The sequence below is a fragment of the Vicugna pacos genome, unplaced genomic scaffold, assembly GCF_048564905.1.
Source record: "Vicugna pacos unplaced genomic scaffold, VicPac4 scaffold_21, whole genome shotgun sequence".
NCBI classification, from domain to species: domain Eukaryota; kingdom Metazoa; phylum Chordata; class Mammalia; order Artiodactyla; family Camelidae; genus Vicugna; species Vicugna pacos.
This window is the reverse complement of record NW_027328742.1, coordinates 13,738,032-13,755,382: the sequence shown is the minus strand read 5'-3', so window position 1 is coordinate 13,755,382 and position 17,351 is coordinate 13,738,032. Positions and strand designations below refer to the sequence as shown.

General features: G+C 38.1%; 2 pseudogenes; both read left to right on the top strand.

Moving 5' to 3' along the window:
- The first annotated feature begins 7,966 nt into the window (after positions 1-7,966).
- On the top strand, positions 7,967-9,453 carry LOC140694280 (olfactory receptor 5M5-like; annotated as a pseudogene).
- A 6,313-nt stretch (positions 9,454-15,766) lies between these two features.
- Positions 15,767-16,681, top strand: LOC140694267 (olfactory receptor 5M11-like; annotated as a pseudogene).
- The last annotated feature ends 670 nt before the right edge of the window (positions 16,682-17,351 follow it).

The window sequence follows — 17,351 nt, the reverse complement described above, 5'->3', positions numbered from 1 at the left end:
GCAGAACCTTGGATGCTCAAACATAACTGCTACCTGTGTCTGACCATGACATCAGTGCTCAATCAGGGAGGGAGTGGAGGGGGTGACTGGCTTTCTGGAGATTGGTTCTATCATTGCCAGTGCAGGCACACCTGCTGTAACTGGAGTGGCATATACTCCTTGAGAGCCTCGTTGTATATTTATTCAGATTCAGTTTCTTCCTGATTTCTTACTTATTCTCCAACAGCAATCAACCTCTTGGGTCCTTTGAATTTCTCTTCATCCCGTCACCTTTGTTTCAAACCAACAATTGATGGTCTGCATTGTTTCTTCCCCCAGTATTACCTATGATCTCACTAATCTCTTTGTGCCCCACAAAATCCCAATTTATTTTGTATTATATGTTTAATATTCATTGTATTTTATATTTAATATTCCTATTTCAGTTAACCTCATAACTTCCCACCTTCTATCTAAACTAGCAAGAAATCTCTGCTCTACTTCCACACATTGCCTATTGAATCTTAGAACAGCTTGTCAGCATCTCCTCCACTACCAGTCAGGTCTAAGATTAAATTATCTCTTGCCAAAGCTACTGTTAATGATTTTTCTCCTTTCAGTTGGAAACTTTCTATCCACACAAGCCACTGATCTTGTTATAAACATAAATTACATCCTGTTAATGACCTAAAGTGGTTTGCTAATGTTCCATCACACTTGGGCTAAAATCTTCACTTCATACCAGGATCCACAAAGACTTACGTGATCTCTTCCATAACTCCAAACACTTCCACCACTTTCCCTTCAATCCTTTTGTTCCTGCCACAGTGACCTTCTGGTCGTTCCTTAAACATGCTGAGCACATTCCTGCCTCAAGGCCTGTGCACACACTGGTCCCTCTGCCTAAAATGTTCTCCCCTCAGACCTGTAAGTGACTCATTCCATCACTTCAGTTAGGTTTCTCTTCTAATGACTCCTCCTCTGAAAGGCTGGCTTGACTGCTTGTCTAAGTGACTCCATTTCACATAGCTCTTTTACCATGAAGTATGATCTATTTTTTCTACCATTGATCACTTCTGAAGTCATTATTTACTTACATAAATAAGTTTAGTTTCATGTTTTGTCAGCCCCTTCCACTTTTAGAATGTTAGGGAATTTCTTTGGGCCATATCCCCAGAATTTGGGCAAATGTCTGAATCATCAGTGAGCAGGATCCATTAGTTGAATGAATGGATGGAACGAGTAATGTACACTTTTCCACTCACATCACCTGACTTTTCCTGGTATGTAGATTTCTTACTCCCCTGATGGAGACTGAGTTACTACACAAGGCAATGTAAATCTGCTTTGATTATTACGGAGGGAGCAATGCTGTCACTTTTTAATGTAATACTGAATTGAAAAAACCTAACAGAAGCCTTTACAGATGAGGAAGGAAATGTGTTCACATATTTTTTTTCTTCTCACCTTTAGCCTTACACTCACCCAAATCCCTTTAAATTTTTCTCTTAAAAATAAGTGTCTGAAATCATTGAAGCCATATGGAGAGGGAGTGTATTTTCTTGTAGCAAATTTTAAGGTTATAGGCTTGGAGAAGGAAAACAAGTTAAAAGAGAAATACGTCATCTTTAAAATTCCTCGAATTCGCTAAAGCTCCACATCTAAGCCTGCTCTTCTTCTTAGCCGTGTTGGGAAATGCACCTGTAACTGAGGTCTGGAGCAGTGGCAAGGTCTGCCCGACCTCCTGATACATCACAAGTCACCTGCTGTCTTTGGCAGAAGGAGTCTGGACTTTGTCTGCCTCCTGTTTGGTCTCAATCTGGCAACCTTATAGTCACTACTAATTCCATTTGTTGTTCTAAAGAAGAAACAGTAAGAAAACAAGCAGTATTTCGTATGAGTTCTTGATTTTCAGAACAGTCAGACTTACCTGTGGAGAACAGTGGTTTCTTGGCCTCCATGAAGGTCCCCAAATAGGAGGGTTTATATCTGAATGGGGTCCAGCCCTGAAGCATTCATCAAGAAATCACCTATGGAACATCGTTAGAACTCCCTCCAGAGGTGCTGACGAAAGTCACATCTTAATGAAGTGGATCTTAATTTATGGGTTAATCATTATATGTACACAGTGTCTTTTAGAAAATGCAAAAATGCATCATACTGATTTTGATATTGAAAGTAGTTTTTGGGCAGATAAAAAGCTATTCCTCCCTTTATACTGAAAGGTCTCTGCATGTTTCTGTGTACCTTATCCTCAGCTGGGGTAATGTTTCCCTCTTCCAAGTGCCCACTGTTGTCTCTGCCTCTCTTGTGGTCCATGCCTCCTTCATAACTTTTCTAATTCTTTTAAGGACAGTAATTGTCTAAGGACAAAATTAATGCCAATTTCATCTGCTATCCCCAGTAGCAATCTGTAAACACTTTGAGTGCACATTTAATCTTTAAAGAAGAGTTACTGAATAAAAAAATAGTGATGCTAGGCAGAAAGTTGTGAATTCATGGACTTTCGTGTAAATAGTACATTATCCTGTTTTCGTGAGTAATCTAAGAGCATTTCATCTTGTGAATTAAAACACAGGGAATCAGTTTTTAGAACCTCAGATCCAACTGAAAGATCAGTTTAAATGAAATTAGTTCAAGTAGACATTAGCATAGGCCACTTATACAAAGATATTTTAATTCATGACTCCTGATATATATTAACTCACACAGTATTTTTCTTTAGGTCTTATCTACATTAGTGCTTGAAATTAGAGTCAAGTCCTAGTATTTCTGACCAGATGTATAATAATGCTACTATAAATAAGAAAAATAATGCAGCAATATTATAACTTCCATATGATTAAGCCAATCTTCCTCTCTCTAACTCCATCTACCATTCACTACTCACATAAAAAATATAGATTATTACAGAAAAAAATAAACAGAAGTAAGTCTTGCCTTTGGGCACAGGCATACTAATAATCCATTTAAAAAAGTGATTTAAAGCCTTAGGAGAGCTCTCTGAGCCTGGCTGTCCCACACTACTCACTGGAGGCATGGCCCTGAGTCAGTCTGGTAGGCGGCCACAGCGAAGTAAACCTTGGGTTCACACAGCAGTTCATCCACACTCGGACTTGGGTTAATGCTCCGACAGTTTCTCATTTCCATGGGACATAAACAGCACCCAGGTTTCCAAAATTCCACGTCTTCCTAATAGAGGAATAGGCAAAAAGCTAAACGGGATGACTGGGACAGGTGCACCAGTGAAGCTGAGAACCCACAGCAGATGTCCTGGGCCAGGACTCATGACATAAACAGATCAGACCTAAGCAGGGCCTGTAATTCCCTTAAGAGCCAAGATGCAGCCGGGTCAGCAGGGAGGGTCAGCAGGCCCCGTCCAGCCCAGAGGGGACAGTGACCCCAAATTGCACTGGTCCTAGAGACTGGCAGCAGAGTAAACTAAGCATCCATGTCAGAGACCAAGGCAGACCAGAGAGAAGCAGGAAGGTAATGAGTGCAGATCAAAGCCTTCCTTTCCGGTGCTGGGAGGCCTCCACAGTCATATGAGGGAAAAAAGATGAGACTATGAAGCGCTGGCCATTGCCTTGAAGGGAAGGATCCAACAAAAGAGTTTATTTAAATTATTGACTAAGTCCAAAGCTGCTCTTTAAAATAAAACCACACTTCACAAGTTCATGTATGTAATTACACCTTGACGTGAGGCCCCAGGTAATACAATTAAAGATATTGGGCCATTAACATTTTTTTCTGAAAAGATGAGTGAAATATACATAATTTTTATACACTAGTTCCCATAAACTTGCAAGGAAGAAACCAAAGCTCTTGGGCAAAGATCTTTCAGGTTTGGAAAAAAAAAAAGCCACATTTCAACAAACCTACTGGACAAAAACTATTTTCATAATAACAAAATAAAGAACTTGAAATGGATGAAAGTTCTCCTATAATATTATAATTTATTCATAGTTTATAACACTTGGGCCTAAATACAGGCCACTGTCAAATTCTTCATTAAATATGTTGGTTAGAAGGAATTATGTTTCAACAGGTAGTTAAGAAATTATGTTTCCTCATTAAAGTGACATATTTGGTTCATTACAGAAATTCAAATTTGCTCACTAATCTTATGATTGTTGACATGTAGAGATGGTTTTGCAAATGTTTTTACAGTCACCTTCAGCCTTATAATCTTGGATACATGCCTTTGGTAGTCTCCATTATCTCTGGATTTTCCTAAATTCAGGTTGAACAAATAGAACTAATTGGTTTTATAGTTGACTCACTAATAAAAAAACACACACTAAAAACTTGTTTTACCGTCTATCTGCTCAGCTGGATTGGACTCCTGTGGAAGAGAAGAGCACTTCCAGATTTTCAAGCTACATTTTCACATTTTCTTTACCCTATCTGGCAATGGAGCTTGTATTATTTGCAACCCTCTTAGCATGACAGCTGGTATCCTCTGCTGAGTGCTTATCAGATAGCAGCCACGAGTGTGCTAAGTACTGAGAAATGGTTGTACACATTCATTGCCAAGGAAAGACAGAGTTTATTGAACATTTGCAATGTCCTTGTGATACAGATATTGTAAAGTATTTCTTACAGATTAAAGACCTGAATATCAGAGAAATTAAATCAATTTTTCCTAGAACACAGAGCTAGGTTTCAAATCAAATACTGCTGTCTTATGTATTTCTGGGCTGGCTCTGAAATCACTCCAAACCATAGGAGTTTTGATGTTTAATAGTAAGTTATGTTTCAGATTTCTCAAAATTTAGGAATATATATACATATATTCATTACATAGACATATACTTATGTACAAATGTATGCATTATATAATATATATTATAAAATATATTATTATTTCTATACATCTAGGCACAAAGGACTGGTACTAGGCTGACAGTGTGCTGGCAGTGGATGAGATAAAAAGTGGGCAGAGCTGTTACTTGCTTTTCTTGCATCTTTCAATTCCAGGTCATGGCACTTCCTTAAAGTTGAAATATTTATTTAAGAAATGAATTAATAAAAGTTGATTAGCTTTTAAGAAAGGAGATCTCCTAATAACTGTCAAAGTAATGTTGCAAACTCCTCTAAGGTTAATTGCAGGAATTCCTTCCTTCTTCTCTCCTCCTCCTCCACCTCGTAATCTTCCATCTTCTCCTCCTTCTCCCCATCCTTCTCCTTCTTCTTCCTCATGTGGGAAAAGTTGACTCTTAAGGCATTTAAAAAGTCAAGGAGGTGATATCTGGCTGTGGGAGGGAGTGGGAGGAGGAAATCAAGGATGACGGAGACTTCTGGGATGCACACAGGTGAATGGGGGTGCCAACTGCAATAACAAGGATTGAGGCAGAGGTTTTTAAATGACTTTGGAGGAAAAGAGACTGAAGGACATTTCTGATTTCTCTCCATCGACCCCCACAGGCTTGCTGTGGTAGGGTGAATGGAGCTTGGTGAGATGATGAAAAGCATCATTTGCAGCTGCCTGGCTGTCAGTACAAGACATCCTCTTCTCTATGTGACTGACATGTGTGTCTCATCTCAATCAGATGTGCTGATATGTCATGGCTCTGGAAAGGGAAGGAGGGAGCAAGAGTTGTCTCACAGCTCTGCTGTGCCCAGGTGACTTCCATCCAGAGGAGAGAGTCAAGAAAGCATGTCTAAGCCACATTCTGAAACCGATTTTACCTGTGGTGATGCCAGTAATATTAATATCTGACTCCCCTGTGTAGTATTCCGCCAAATCAGAAGCCAGAAGGAGGGTGATTCAATGACCCCTTTAACATCCGACAATGATGAAGCCAGGGATATCTCAAACTTTAACAAGAGGAGTAATTATTATTACAATAATGACTATTACTGCTCCAACTTCCAATGTAATATTTATTGAATAAGTACCATGTACCACTCTCACCTGAATAAGGGACATGGAATAAAACAAAATGCTACTCAGATGGTTTAACTGAAGGGAATTTAAGGAAAAGACAGAGAATCAGTGAAAGAAATGTTAAAGAAATTAGTCAAAGACTTAAGCATCTGGAGGCTGATTGCAGCAGGCAATTTCCAATGTAGCACTGATGTGGTCCGGGCAGGGACAACTGTCTGGAGTCCAGTGAGGACCAGAACCAGGAAGAGCCCTGGCCACCTTCTCAACACACACCCCAGCAGGGGATTGCTTGGAAGGATGCAGCTACTCCAGTGCCTTCTCTGTGAAACTGGGAGAAAAGGAAAGGGCAGTTGGGCTACTGTTCTCTTCCTCCCACCTCTGACGTGCTGCTGGTTTCTCCCACTGGCAAAAATCAGCTGGAGACAAGACAACGGGTCTGGGTGGGGCAGGCTGACAAAGGAAGAATCACCAGCACATTTATATTATCTGAATACCCACAATGTCTCCATTGCTGTGCAATATAATACCTATTAAAAAATAAAATAAAATCAGGAAATAACCAGTCTAAGTTCAACAATACTTGATTGATCTCCAACAGTTTTCTAGACTCCAAACTTACTCCACACACCATGCTCTGTTTTATCCTTTGTAAACAAGATAACTTAATAGTTCCCCCAAGTCAAGTCTCCAAATATTGAGGCACTCAGGCATAAATTAAAATAAATAATGAATCCCATTGCTTCAGTTTCAGGAGATTTGATGTCTTGATGATACTGAGGAGTGGCAAAAAAAATCATGTTCTCAATCAGGTTATAATTTAAAAAGAATAAAACAGTGGTGGTTGTGTATAGTCTGAATGACTGTCTGCTGGAAGTAATTGCACCACAGGGAGCTGGTCCCTCTATGACAATTCTGCTATAAACTCCTCTGGTCCTTCCCGGCCACGCTGTCACTAGAATCACTCTTCTTTCACAGGTAGGATTAGTCATTGTTAAAATACACTTTACACTCCAGAAATAAATATTTTAATGAACAAAAATAAAATTATGGCCTGAAACATATTCTGATGAATTATCAAACATCTTAATCTAAATTCTGCTATTCTTCTGATGATTGTCTCCTCCCCATCCAGGGTGTCTTTTTATATTTTATTTTTCCCCTAACCTCTCCCAGCTTGAGTATTTACTATCACTGTTATGTGTGGTGTTAAGTGCCACAGGCATATGGTTTATGTGCGGTGTGTTTATCTGTTTCTACACAAAGAGCATGGATTTACTTTCATGCCCCATGAACACACTCATGCCCCCAATAACTGGCTATATTTTACAAAGGCTCAGATATCCTGAGCTGAGTATAAAGCTTTGGTGATATGTGGGCCAATTGATACAGACAAGAGCAGGGGAAATGGACATGCATTTTGGGGTGAGGGATCATCCTGAAAATGATCGTGAGTTTAGAAGGGCTGGTGGACAGAGTCCAGTTCTAGAAGGATTCGTGTCATTTATCAGTGCTACCTCCTTGAGTCCATGTAGCTGTGAAAACATGTGACTGATGCTTTGATATCACATCAAAAGGCATACTGATAGTACAGGGAACTATAATCAATACCTTGTAATAGCCTGTAGGGAAAAACAATACAAAAAAGAATGTAAATAAATATATATGTATAATGGGATCACCATGCTGTACACCAGAAATTAATACATTGTAATATAATAATATAATATAATACAATAAAAAAGATATAATAGGAAACAAATGATCCTAATTTCAAAGAAAAGTAATGTTTAAGGGACATATAAGTAAACAATTTATGAAAACTAAATCAGGAAATAATACAAGATTTTCAAGTATGAAAAGACTTTCAAAACAGGGTTTGGGAGTGTGACTGCCTATACACAAGAGAACTCTATTTGTTTAGGTACCTGAAACATCAGTCTCATACTTGCTATGCTATTTCTTTGTGTTACACACATTTACAAGTTGGAGAGAGGAGTAAGTATCCGACGACATGATGTGGGTAATGGAAAAATGACCAAAGACAAATGCATTTTTATTTCCTTTACTTTAGGCCTCATTTGAAGTTGAGCAAGCATAATGGTAAGGACAAACTACACAGTGGGGACTGAGTTTATTATCCTGGGACTGACAGACGGGGCGGAGCTGCAGCCTGTCCTTTTTGCAGGGTTCCTAGTCATCTACCTCATCCTGGTAATCAGCAATGTGAGCATGATTTTCTTTTTTTTTAATTTTTTAAACATTTTTTATTGATTTATAATCATTTTACAATGTTGTGTCAAATTCCAGTGTTCAGCACAATTTTTCAGTCATACATGGACATATACACACTCATTGTCACATGTTTTTCTCTGTGAGTTATCATAAAATTTTGTGTATATTTCCCTGTGCTATACAGTGTAATCTTGTTTATCTATTCTACAATTTTGAAATCCCAGTCTATCCCTTCCCACCCTCCACCCCCCTGGTAACCACAAATCTGTATTCTCTGTCTGTGAGTCTATTTCTGTCCTGTATTTATGCTTTGTTTTTGTTTGTTTGTGTTTTTGCTTTTAGATTCCACTTATGAGTGATCCCATATAGTATTTTTCTTTCTCTTTCTGGCTTACTTCACTTAGAATGACATTCTCCAGGAGCATCCATGTTGCTGCAAATGGTATTATGTTGTCGGTTTTTATAGCTGAGTAGTATTCCATTGTATAAATATACCACATCTTCTTTATCCAGTCACCTGTTGATGGACATTTAGGCTGTTTGAGCATGATTTTCTTAATCAGAACTGACTCAAAACTTCACACTCCAATGTACTTCTTCATCAGTCACCTCTCCTTTGTAGATCTCTGTTATGTCACCAATGTCACTCCTCAGATGCTGCTTAATCTCTTGTCCAAGAGAAGAACCATTTCCTTGCTAGGTTGCTTTATACAGTTCCACTTTTTCATTGCCCTGGTGATCACAGATTATTACATGTTCGCAGTGATGGCTTATGGCCGCTATGTGGCCATCTGCAAACCCTTGTCATATGGAAGCAAAGTGTCCTGACGTGTCTGCCTCTCTCTTGTTGCTGCTAATTATATTTATGGGTTTGCAAAGGGTCTGGCACAGACATCCTGCTGCTCCACCTCTCCTTCTGTGGACTCAATGCAATCAACCACTTTTACTGTGCAGACCCACCTCTCATGGTCCTGGCCTGCTCAGACACTTACGTCAAAGAGACTGCCATGTTCATGGTGGCTGGCGCCAACCTCACCTGTTCTTTCACCATCATCCTCATCTCCTACATCTTCATCTTCTCAGCCATCCTGCGCATCTGCTCAGCATAGGGGAGGCACAAGGCCTTCTCGACCTGCGGGTCCCTTCTGACCACTGTCACTATCTTTTATGGGACACTGTTCAGCATGCACCTGAGGCCCCCTTCTGAGGCATCTGTAGAACAGGGGGAAATTGTAGCTGTCTTTTATACTTTTGTGAGCCCCATGTTAAATCCTTTGATCTATAGTTTTTGAAACAAAGAAGTTAAAAACACAGTAAGGAAAGTGATTCAAAAGAAATTGTTTGCCCAGTAGCATAGACATTTGGTCACAGGTATCGAACATATCAATGTTCTCTACCAATTAGTGAGCATTTAAAATAACAAATCAATATCTGTCATGGAGTTTGTTTTTGTCTCCTGTAATTTGCCTGTGAGACTTGGAAGAAAGTGTCAAAGTATTAGCTCATGTTCACAGCATTGGCTCATTCTATTTAAAAAAAAACACATGTAGAAAGTCAAAGACAAGACTAGATAGCATTGTTATTATTGCTCTAAAAGTCAATAGTCAATAAAGGACAGATAATTTTATACACAGTAGTCATACAGGTACAAAGTTATAAAAGACATAAGTGAAAGACGATGCTACAGCAATGACAGTTTGCTAGAATTTGGGGGGTTAATGATTTCCAAACTATTTTCCAGAAACTTGTTAACCATAGCATGAGAGGTTTTTGCTTGATTATTTGGTTGGGTTGCCCTTCTGTTCAAATTATATATCAATGAAGATCTTTGGGGATCTCAGGTCATTACTCTAAGAACTATCTTTCCATGTTAGCACTGGCCCAATAGAATCTTCATTCATAAAGCTTTTTGATGGAAATGTCTGATTTCCTTCAATTTTTTTATTATTTCTTTTAATTTTTTTGACCAATATATATCCCTATAGTGAAACTGGTTTTGTGGTTTCATTTTTTTCGTCATAAACTATTACCAGCATGGACCCCAAAATAGAAAATGCCATAAAGACCACTCGTTCAAGCATATCTGATCACTGTCAAGTCTTCATTCAAAGCTGCTTTTGTTCCAGATACTGCACACCTCTCCAGTCATGGGCCCCACTGCTCTCTTTGGCGTCTCCTCCTCAGGCACACAAGGCAGGGAAGCCTCTGGTGCCAAAAATCTCTCAGAAAAGATGGGAGCTGAGCAGAGCAGGGGTCTAGTAGTCAATCTAGTTGAATTTTCTGCTTTTTCCAGGTCTTATCCCTCTGAGTATTTGTTTCGTACATACAACTGAGAGAGTTGTTTGTGGACTTTATTTCTTTTTGCAATTTTTTTTGGGAAACCTTGAGGTTAAAATTAGACCATGTCAAGTAATAATCTCATAGTATTCCTTTTACTATTTATAGTTTTCATCCCATCTATGATACTTATTCTCTAAAGGCCGGTTCTGTCTGATGTGCATTTACCATAAGCAGTATTTATTTTTTTTATCATTTTTAGCTACTTAACACCTATTGTGTGTATTTCTCCCTTTTTCATATTGAAGTATAGTTGATTTAGATATTATAGAGAGTTCTGGATTTATAGCAGAGTGACTTCCAATTTTTAAAGGTTATTTTCCATTTATAGTTATTATAACATATTGGCTGCATTCCCTGTGCTGTACATATACCCTCATAACGTATTTACTTTATATATTGTCATTTGCATCTCTTAATTTCCTACCCCATCTTGGCCCTTTGCCCTTTCCCTTCCCCACTGGTAACCACTAGTTTGTTCTCTGTATCTGTGAGTCTGTTTCTTTTTTGTTATAATCACTCACTTGTTTTGTTTCATATTATGGATTCCACAGATAAGTGACAACATACAGTGTTTGTCATTGTCTGACTTTTTCACTTATCACAGTAGTCTTATCTTCAAGCCCTGAGTTTTTTAATCACCGAATTTCTTATTTTATTGTGAATATTGATACTCCAGAATACTTTCTAACAGGTTTTTTGTGCTTTAAGAAAATTTTCCCTCTGCCTTTCCCTTTACTGACTAAGAATTCAGTTGTATTTTCAAAATTCTTTTTCTTTTTAATTCTTCTTTGATTATTACACATTCCATACTCAATTTTTAATAAATTCCCTTAAGTCTTAATACACCTACTTGCCTTAATGAAGTCTCCATTGATCAGTAAGTCTACTTTGCTATGATACAATGAAAGAAACTTAGACTATTTAAGCCTGGCTACATCCTGCTTCTAACATATGCTTTCATTTGCAGGCATAGAATAATAAATTATCATTTAATGATGAATCTTAAATATTATTATATGTGTTACATATGATAACAATGATAATTGGGTTTGATCCTATTTCTTCAATATCAATGTTCCTTTAACTTTAGTGACCTTTTCCAGAGTCTCATTGTTCTTTCAGGGTTTCTACCCTTCATTCATGATTTTGTTTTCTTCTGTGAAATGAATACCCTTAATCAATTCTTTCAGTGAAAGTTTCTCTGTTTTCACTTGTCTGAGAATTTCCTGTCTTAACTTTCATTCTCAAAGAACAATTTATTTAGGTATGAATGTAGACAGACAGATACTTGCATTCAGTATTTAAAAATGTTTCAACTTGGTATGTGAAGGCAGGCATTCAAATCCCACCCTGCCACTCAACAGCCACATGGCAGGGTGAGTTAGACATCACTGTTCCTGGAGTGGCACTTCTACTTCTTTAGCTAAGACTTCAGAATAAGTCCATATCTGTTATTTTTTTTTTGAGAAATCAACTAAATTACCTGCATAAAAGGTGTTTGCCAATTACCTTGTCTATTTCTGCCTATTCCTGATCCTGTCCCAGACAGCGATGCCCATCAAGGAGGACTCTGATAAAAGCTCTGGATTTTAGAGAGGAGACAGTTTCAGTATAAAAGAAAAACATAAAACTCAGACGATCATCAGAATTTCAAGTTGAAATTCTTTGTGTGGTTCCCATAAAACTCTTAGGGTAAACAGTAATTTGAAATTATGGAGAATATGACTGAGGCTTGCAATTTGCTTTCTGATCCCCAAGTGTTCCAATTAATTCTGAAAAAAGTGATTCCCAATGCCACACTCATTCCTGCTGCTCTTCAGTCCTTCTGAGATCTGCTTTAAGGGCAGTTCCCTGCCTCCGATATCCTACTAGAAATATGGTTGCCTTTGTGGGCTTGGAGAGGCATTAATGAACTCCCTCAATCAGAGTTTGAGAAAATAGGTGCCTATTAGAACCAGAAGTAAGTCTTTGTGTTTCTACTTTAGTTTCAGTCAAGAGGGGATTTTATTAAAGTCTCAAACTGATGCCCACAAATTTGTACCTTGTTTGCTCAAAATATGTACAAGCAATCCTTTCTGTTTTCAGTATCAGAGTTTGAACGGCAACTAATTTTCTGGACAAAAAACTTATTGAAATTCTATTGCTCTTTCTGGACAACATTTTACAGACCCGTTGCTAGAGCAAAAGAACCAAGAAAGGCAAACACTCTGTTCACCCCACACAAACATAAGGACATGTCTTCATGCATAAGACAGAGATGATCCTAAATATAAGACTTCTTATCCTCAGAGCACAGGAATCTAAGAGCCACCTAAGGAAGATATTCAAATCTTTCCTCTGACCTGACCCAGCAGCCAGATCAGCTGTGATTTTCCTTCTCTGTAAACATGAACTCTTTATAATCTTATTTTTTTAATCTCTTTCCACTTATCAGCACTACTGCTTTACCTCAGTTGGTTACATCTGGATCCCACATAAGTTTCTGAGCTTGTGAGTTAAAGATATTTCAGATCCAACAGGCAATCATTAAGTGACATGTAATAAATGAGACCTTCTGCAAGTGAAATCTCAAATCCAATTTCCTGCTATGTCTTTATAACTTTGAAATTCCAACATCCTGATCTTTGTCTTTCCATTATTTTCTGTCCTGGTAACCACCACCTCTCTCTTTCTGGGTGCTGAAGAGTATGAGGACTCTCCTGAGCCACCTTGCTGCTGTCATACAAACAGATATCCTTTTTTCTCAGAGTATTTTTTGTGACACTTCTTGCAGAGAAGCTGCAACTAACCACCAACTCCTGTTCTCCAGTGGAGGTTGTGACATTTTGGCAGGAAACTGATAGGTAGAGATGGATCAGATTCTCAATGAAGTGAAACAACTGTGTTTTAGGAAACACCTCACTTATGACCTTCTGTGCTGCTCTGTGTGAACTCTGTACCCATGCATACAAGTTCCAAAGAAAGGTCACGTATAGTGTCTTCATATTTTCTTTTTTATATAAATTTCATGTTATATGTATTTTACTATAATTTTTATTGAATGAAAGATTCTTAAAATTCTGTAGTGCTTTACAGTTTTCAAAAGTTTCACAAATAATTTGGTAGAATCCCATAATAACCCTTTTCTTCTACACCATCTTGCCCTCCCCTTTCCCTCTCCCCAATGGTAACCACTAATTTGTTCTCTATATCTGTGTCTGCTTTTTCATTTTATTCACTAGTTTGTTGTATTTTTTAGATTCCACATATAAGTGATATCATACAGTATTTGTCTTTCTCTTTTTGACTTATTTCACTTAGCACAATGCTTTCCAAGTCCATCCATGTTGCCACAAATGGGAAATTTTGTTCTTTTTTATGGCTGAGTAATATTCCATTTGCATATACACTGCATCTTCTTTATTCACTCACCTGCAGATGGACACTCAGATTGTTTCTATACCTTGTCAACTGTAAACAGTGCTGCTATGAGCTTTGGGGTGCATGTATCTTTTCAAATTAGTGTTTTGGGTGTTTTTCTGGATATATGCCCAGGAGTGGAGGTGATGGCTCAGTGGTAGTTCTGTTCTTTTTCCCTCCTAGAACACCCTTCTTAAAAGAGCCTTGTTGCTTGTTTTCCTTCTCCTTCAATTTGTTGCTTTTATGAATTTTGTTGGTATTATTATTAAAATGTGAACTTCCTGTCTTCCAAATTCCATTTGAAACACTATGGACTTACAGCATAGTCTGTTCACTAGAATGTGGGTGCCACAAAGGCAGGTGTTTTTGAAGGTTTTGTTCATTTTGTAACTGAAGTGCCTAATCACACAATATGCTGAGTACTAAGAAATACTTGTCTTATGAATATCTAGTCTGACATCTGCAAAGACATGAGAAGGAGACAGGACAGATATTATTATGTCCATTTGCAAATGAGAAAAATGATGTGAATCTTGGTTAAGGATCACTGTATGTTATCAGTAACTATTATTAGCATATTCAGCAAATATTAACTAAGTACATAATGTTCTTGGTAAAGGAGATATAGGTGCAAAATAACTTGTCACTATCTTTCTAAAACTTATAATAAAGTAATGTAGAAATGAAACAAGAATTGTGTAGGTTTTGAAAAATATTAACCAAAAGTGAACAGACAAAAATAAAAGCATCTGGGGAGAAAGGAGGAGAGGACTCAGGATAGTTAAGTGGCGAAGACGAGCTAAAAATCCATCAGGATTGTAATTCCGCTGGATAAATACAATTGTGATTAATAACTTAAATACTAACCACACCAAAGTTACTTCTTTTCTTTATCAACATATTATGTCTTTACTGTAGACTGTTCTCAAAATACTGCCTGAGAATTCATTTGATTTGATAATTCTTTATTCATTTATTTGACATATATGACTGTGCCTTTTTAAAGTGTGATTCTAGAAGCATCTTCATTAGAGTCTCCTGTATAATTGTTAAATGTGAAGATTCCAGTATCCCATGTGACGCTTTCTGAAACCAACTTTCTGTCAATTTGCTTGATTAAAAAGCTTCTCAAATAAATGCTTTGTACACTAAAGTTAAAAAAAGTCCTTAGCTCTTCTAAGGATCTGATGTCACGAAAAGCTCTGTAGGGATACAGAGATGAGTGCAAGTTTGCAAATAATTCATTCTTTCGTGCTCATACTATTTTTTTTCTTTTCCTTTTTGCAATTCAGTATGCTTAGAAGTCACAGTACAGTAATGAACTATACTTTGTCCTGGACACTGAGGAACTAATATATGAGTAGAAAGGGGATACTTTATGGGGATATAATGTGCTCAAAATAGAGTATGTAGGGCATGCATGAAGCAAATAGTAGAGAGGGATTAATTCATACCCATGTATGACAGGAATGGGCTGAGACATTCTCAGAAATGACTGGCTTTTAAACTGAGCCTTATAGGGGAAAAACAGTGCAGGGAGGTAGGGGATATGCAGCTTTGGTGTACAGATAGGTAGAACTGTAGGTATAATTATGGTTATCTATAGGTACAGCCTGTAGGTAAGAGAGAGAAATGCAATAGTAATTTGTTATATAGACAGCTTAGATAATGGCTTAGGCATAAGTATACTTATCAGTAGGTACAGCCATTAGTACAGGTGAACCTAGGGTAAATATGATAGTAGTGCAGTATAGAGAAAATGGAAATAATAACTCAGTAGAAGTACAACATTGGGTTATGGCAGTATTTATTTGGGATAGTATCTGGAGGGGAAGAGGAAAATCATTTCAATAGTCAGTAATGCGATTTGCACCTTCATGTCTGCTTTCATTGCATTTGTTCCAGATGCAGGCACAGACTCAGAGAATGCCCATCACCAATGACAGTGTGATAACAGAATTCATTCTTCTGGGGCTCACAGATCACCCAGAGTTCCAGCCTCTGTTCTTTGTGCTGTGTCTGGTTGTTTACTTTGTCACCCTCCTAGGCAACCGTGGTGCTGGTAATCAGACTGGACTCTCGCCTGCACACGCCCATGTACTTCTTCCTCACTAACCTGGCCTTTGTGGACTTGTGCTACACCTCGACTGCAACCCCACAGATGCTGACTAACCTGTTGTCAGATAGGAAGACAATCACCTTTGCTGGCTGCTTTGCACAGTGTTACCTTTTCATAGCACTACTCCTCACTGAGTTTTACTTGCTGGCAGCAATGGCCTATGACTGCTAAGTGGCCATATGCAGCCCTCTGCACTACAGTATGAAGATGTCCAGGCATGTCTGCCTTTGCTTTGCCACATCCCCTTATGTCTGTGGTTTCTCAGATAGGCTGTTCCAGGCCATCCAGAACTTCCACTTGAACTTCTGTAGATCCAATATCATCAACCACTTCTACTGTGCTGACCCGCCACTCATCAAGCTTTCTTGTTCTGACAGTTATGTCAAAGAGCTTGCCATGTTCTTATCAGCTGGCTTCAACTTCTCCAATTCCTTCACCATCATCCTGGTGTCTTATGCCTTCATCATTGCTGCCATTCTCAAGATCAAGTCAGCAGAGGGAAGGCACAAGGCATTCTCTACCTGTGGTTCCCACATGCTGGCCTTAACCCATTTTATGGGACTCTCTTCTGCATGTATGTAAGACCACCATCAGAGAAGACTGTTGAGGAATCCAAAATAATAGCTGTTTTCTACACCTTTGTAAGCCCAGTTCTCAACCCACTGATCTACAGTCTGTGAAACAAAGACATAAAACGAGCATTGAAGAGAGTCCTCAGATGAGATGAAATATGGTCACCAAGGTAGCAACACCTCCAATTTCCAATAAACCATAAACTCTAAATTCTTGGCTAAATATCTTTGCATTTTATGATGAGTTTTAATATTCTTTATGGATATGTCTCAGACGTCCTCGGGTCTGAGAGAAAATGAGTTGCACTTATTAGTCTAGGCGCTTTCCACTCAATGTTTTGTCCGTGGACCAGCATAAATGTGAGATCATACAGTGTTTATCTTTCCATTTGTCTGACTTATTTCACTTAACATAATGACCTCAAGGATCTTTCATGTTGTAGCAGATAGCAATTTACTTTTATTTTTAGGCTGAATAATGTTCCGGTGTTGTGTGTATGTGTGTGTATGTGTGTGTATGATATTATCTTTATGTATTAATTTATTGATTGGCCCTTAGGTTGTGTCCATGTCTTGGCTGTAATGAATAATGTTGCAATGAACATGGAGCAAAAACCTCTTTTAGGTCATGATTTTATTTCCTCTGGATATACTTCTAGTCCAGAAATGCATTTACTGAAGCATACGGTAGTTCTATTTTTGAATTTTAAAGACATCTCTGTATTGTTTTTCATAGTGAATATACCAATATGCATTTCCATCAATAATGAGTTCCCTTTTCTCCACATTCTTTCCAGTACTAGTTATCACTTTTCTGTTT